The sequence below is a fragment of the Pinus tabuliformis genome, chromosome X, assembly GCF_031772625.1.
Source record: "Pinus tabuliformis cultivar Carrire ecotype Pingquan chromosome X, CPIR1, whole genome shotgun sequence".
In the NCBI taxonomy this organism is placed as follows: Eukaryota; Viridiplantae; Streptophyta; class Pinopsida; order Pinales; family Pinaceae; genus Pinus; species Pinus tabuliformis.
The window spans coordinates 1,711,316,659-1,711,322,645 of record NC_142308.1 but is presented as its reverse complement, the minus strand read 5'-3'; positions in this window follow the sequence as shown (position 1 = coordinate 1,711,322,645).

Here is a 5,987-nt window from a genome sequence, read left to right as displayed (position 1 = left end):
GAAGGCACATAAGCAACACAATAGGTACACGAGGGGGTAGCTTCTCTAAGAACATTTGAGAGAGATTTTACAGAACTTCATGAGCCTAGTACACAACCCAATTTGAGCTTCTATTACAAGTTCATTGAAGGAGGAAGAGTGATGCCATAGAAATTTGCAGTCCCTCTCTTATTTGAACTTGAAGCAGAGAGAGGAAGGACACATAGGTGGATGTAGATTGCCAAAACTTAGAAAGGGCAAGATGTGGGCCTTATGGAAGAAAAAATCATAGAAATGGGCAAAGAGTTGAGTGAGTTGAGGAATAAATAATAAACCATGAGAACACAGCTGCAGGCATAAAACGAATGGTTGAAGAAGAAATTACAAGAGAATGAGAATCAATTGGACGCCATGGAAAGCCTCTCCATGGAGGCACTTCAATGAAAACTTCCATCCAAATCCTATTCACTTTTCCTAAAATACCAATGGATGAAGTTCCAGATCAAGGCATTAGCAGAGCATGGGTCCATGCAATTACAAGACTATAAAAAATTCATTGAGTTGTGTGAAGAAAGTGGCATGGAAGACAAATCCAAATTGGCTGAGTTCTACCTATACAAGGTCACCCTAATTGACATGATTGTTTGGGACCCCAATGAAAAATTCGGAGACTTGCAACTTATGGCCCTTGTATCATGGATAAGGCATGAGGAAGTCAGGGCTGAGGAGCTAAAAAGAGTATTAGGAAAGGAAGAAAACAAACCCCTCTACATCAGGGGAGAGCAGATAAGTACTGTGGTTGTAATCAACAACCACAACATCATTTCCAATGATGCTAAGCTGGCACCTAGATACCTTTCCACCCAAGAACAAGCCATATGTTACTTTGATGACACTCTTAGGACGTTGGAGACAAAGAGCTAACATGCATGTTGGAGAAGGTGGAATACCATGCTACACAGTCTCCAGATCAAAGAATATCACACTTCTGAGAGATTGAAAAATTCATTGGCCATAACATCTATGTATAAGAGGGCCATGTAGAGATTGAAGATCAACTAGATTGGACTGAATATCGTTCCACCTTTTTTGTTGGGTCTACAGGAAGGAAGTAAGGAAGAAGAGGAAAGGAAGCAGTGGGAAGAGATAGAGAAAAATGTAGGCTTCTACCCTCAAGAAGAGACACCATCTACAAGATCCTGGGATGTCAGAGAGGCCACCAGGGCCATGAAGGACATATATATAGATGACTAGGTTGCTCAGAGGATGAGAAATAGTTTCAGTAGGGGTTGATGATGAGGCTCATCAATAGGTAAAATATATGGGTCACAATTCCATTCTCCAACTTATTAAATTGTCTTTTCTCACATTTATCCACATATTTTGTTATATTATGCTTAATGTGAGGAGTAAAGATGTGTTACTATGTCATGTGTCCTAATGTGTGTTAAATGCAGGAATTGGAGAAAGTTTGAGTTGATTTGGGTGCAGGAACTCAGATTAGACAAGCAAGAGAGATTCTAGGAGGTGGTCTCCCTCCTTAACTCCTCCAATCAGTCGAAGATATCCCACTCTATCTCATCAGATCAGGTTCACTAGCAGCCAAGCATGCCAATTTCATTGGCAACCGAGCCAGTGCAAGTGAAGGAAGAGTTAGACCCACCTATACTCGAGTTAGGGAGCCAAGTATCCCTATTTTCTAGGGAGATATTGGTAGCTCCATTTTTTTATAAATAAGCAAGCTAGGGGACTCATTAGGATTCAAAGTTTTGATAGCCAAAGAGGTCATTTTAGCTGCAACACATTTTGATTGTCATGTTATGATGTATTTGAAACTTTTTGAATAATAATGAGAAATTATGTTTTGATCCAGCACTGAGTTGACTCAGAGGGTTGAAGCTCTTGGGTTAGGGCCCAACCCTAGCAACAAAAGTTCCTCTCTTGTATCTATATTCTTAGGCTAGAATGTTGATTAGTTGTTGCAGTTTATTCATGTCTCTTTTTAGCTTAAAATATTGATTAAGTTGTTGGTTTATTCATGCTTCCATTAGCTTAAAGGATAAATTAGTTGTTGTAGTGAAATAGAGTAAAATACTTCAAAAATATTGTGACAGTGACCCCTATCTCATCTCCCTCATGGGATCATGATTAGAGGATCCCACTCTCACAACCCAAAAACAAAGTTTGGTTTCTTGTCAAATTGCATAAATCAAGTTGTAGCATTATATTAGATATTCGTTTATGATTTCTTGTAAATATTTACAGTTTTTATTTTGCTTCTTAATATTGTTGTAGCTTAGAAGGTAGTTCCTTTCATAGATCCAATTCTTAGCAATAGTTAGATCAGATTTTCCAAATTCAATTCATCTTTTCCACATTGACATGTAATGATTTGCAAATGAAAAGAGGAACATGTGTAATTGTAGGGTTGTTGATCTGCAGGAAGGGAATCCTCCAACCAACTCCATCTAGGTCTTCTCCACCTTCTGTTGATGCATGCCAACCCATATTCTGAACCTCTGTCTTTCAACCATTGTGAGCAAGCTGTCTTAGTTGAATTCGGCCTTCTTGGAATGTTGGGTTTGGCCATAGGTGATGTTCGCCTTCCCCACACCTTTCACACTATCATACACCCTTCCAAAACTTAATGTCACCATTATTTCACTCCATAACCTCTCAACCAACTTCCTGTAGCTATTCCGGGTATCTTGTAGCAGTTCTAGACATCCTATAGCAAACCTGTAGCAGGATGTTTTGACCCTGTTTTGACCTACAATGAGAGCCTAGACTAGTTTAGGAGTAGTTTAACCCTTCATCTTGGAATCCATGACTAGAAGTGCCACCTAGACCAGTCCTTTCACTCCTTTCCTTCTTGCAAGATCATATAGCATTGTAGGTTTTAACCCCATACAAAAATTAGCTGCATACGAATTCTCAAAAACAGAAAATAAACAATGGTGAGAGCATAACACATAAAACAAATATATAGAGAGATTTTCCCCTAGATCCCAAAACCGAGACTACTATATTGATTTTTCATTACTTTCCTTACAATGTTACAATACACACACACACACATATGCCGAAGCATCCATAAAACCCAATCCATTAACCTTGGATTAGAACATAACTGTAATTCCCTTGATTGGATCTACAAAATATCATGGACCGCAAACCATCGTGACCAAAACCATGTTCGAAAACCATAGGTAGGTTTTCCCACCTAATATAGGGTCCAATTTGTTTTTTCCCGGGGCATTGCCTTAGACCCCGTAGAGGGGGGCTACCGCCCCCCTGTGACCCCCCCATTGCACATCAGTGTGAATGAGATAGTTAATGTATGCATGTGTGAATAATGAAATGGTAGAGTAGTCTTCTACTTCCCAGCAACCCTAATAGCTAGGTGATCAAGTGCAATATTAGCATAGTTTCCTTTTTGCAAGTGATTTGTGCCTTTACGTTCTTTTTTCAGTAGTCAGACTCCTTTTAGTTCAATAGAGGAATGGTCTAGAACCCTAATGGTCAAGTGACCCAGTTGAGAGTGACATGAGTAGAATGATGCATCTTCTATGTATATAACACTATTGCCTCCAATTTTGTATGAAACCCTGGGTTGATAAAGTAAATTTGGTATCTCGAGGAGTTACAATATCCTTGTTGCAATACTGGGGCTCATCACAGATAACAAGGGTTTTTAATTGCGGATTTCCCTAGAAAATTATTGTGTTATGTGTGATTGATTTCTTTCTCTTTTGTGCATTGTGATTTCATCAATACTTTATTGTTTCCGCTAATGAGTAGAGTAGATTCAAGTCAATTTTTTTAGCATATTACAATTTGTAGTCTGAATCTACAAGGAATTTTCTCAGACCAGGAGGTAACTCCTCAAAACAATTCATGATATTCATTCAGGTTAGTCTTTATTATATACATGAGGGAGAGACTATTCATTTCATCTCCTAGTGACTCTTCATATTTTCTATTATTTATTTACATCAATTTTAGTTATTCACCCAATCTTGATGATTATGTGTCAACATTCCCCCCCTTAATCTGAAGGGATGTTGGTGATTCCAAGCATCATTTTGAATATTTCAAGCTTTTCTCTTCCAAGCGCTTTGGTGAAGATGTCTGAAATTTTCTCATTATTGGACCAATGGCGGAGATGGATTGTTTTGGCCTCAACATGATGTCGAATCAGATGATATTTAGTATTGATGTGCTTCGTTTGATAATGGTGTTGAGCGATAAAAGGTGTCTTTTTAACTCCTAATTATCTTCACATTAATTGTCAACCCAGGGATGATTTTCTATTTCAAGAGTGTACTCAGTTTGAGGCGGCTATTTACTCAAGAGTAATGTTATGAAAGATGTAGTACAGTGTTCTAAATGTAAGAATAAATGGATACTTGAAAAAGAAATCTAACTACAACAACATAAACTCAAATGCTCTGAAATCCAACTATTCACTCAACAAACATCAATTGAGGATACAGTAGCAATAACTCATTCCTCTAGAGATTGATGCAATTGAAATCAAACTGGAACAAGACAATCAATCTGGGAACGAGGAAGCAATAACCAATGTTCTCTACAGTTGACAGTCCTACTTTAAAGCAATTAAAAGGAAATAGAAATTGAACTAAAGCTGCTATTGAAAGTAAACTAGGAAAACTCTTTAAAAGCAAACTCTTTGCAATTAATCAACAAAAATGAATAGCAAAGTAAATGGACAACAAACTGTAATTAAAGGAATTAAACAACGAATCCTATTTAATAAATCTGAACAACAAACTCTAATTAATGGAATCGAATAACCAATCCTATTGAACAACAATCTGTAATGAATATCAATCAAACGGAACAGCAAGTGGAATGAAACCATAATTGAAATAGAACAACGAAGCTCTATTAAGGCATTAACAAGATAAATTATATAGTGTTGAGATTCTTGTTAAATAATAAAATAACAGCAACATGATTCGTTAATATAACACACTAATATCAAAGCAATTAAACAACAAACCGATTAACTTGCAAACTGTAATAAAAGAAAATATGAACTATCTCACAACAATAATGAAAAGGTAGAGATACAAACAGCGGATCGATCCACCAGGGCCGGGCCCTCAACCACCGGTGAAACGCCGCTGAGCTACTGCAGAACTAAGAAGTTAAACGGCAACACGTTCTTGTATTAATCATGCATAACAACGTTTACAAACAGTCGATCTTTAATCAATGAGAGTCGATGAGGAATTGTATAATTACAACAAGAAATCTCTCCATCTCTTAGCCATCCCCTCCCAATACATAATACATGCTCTCCTTTTATAATCACAAAGAGGAGAAATCAAATAGTAAATATGATCTCTCATAACAATATTGGATTGTTTCTAACCAATTGATCAACAAGAAAATATATTTCCATCCATCTTTCAACAAGAGCAAGGCGAATTTGGCTTTGCAGCTGAGATTTGGAGGACGGCCGCAACAAGAAGTTTGAGAAAATCGTGCTCAAAGAACGCTGCATTTCTCTCAATACAAGCCAAATTTGGGCAAACCGTTCTACATTAAAGTTAATTTGGTCCGTTCTGGACAAAAACGATGTTCCGGATTTTCTAGATTCTTCTTCATTTTCCCGGAATCTCAACCGCAAAACTGTCACTTCTTATTCTAGCGAATTTCTGAGTTGGAATATTTAATGATCAAATCTTCAATCTGGAAATTATCTTGGAGGCTAAAAATGATGAGTAATGTTACAACCAATTTATTAATAAACCATCATTGATAAAATCACGCATAATCATCAATTTATTAAAAATAAAGGAGATAAAATAATATTTTTCCATAAGAGCATAAATCATTATAAGATGTAATTATATGATAAACCATGATAAATAACATGATAAAGAAGAGTAGAAATGGGTGGAATAGGCATTCAAAACTGATAATAATAATGACATGCTAATGGCCCAACATACCCTCACACTGAATATATTGCATGT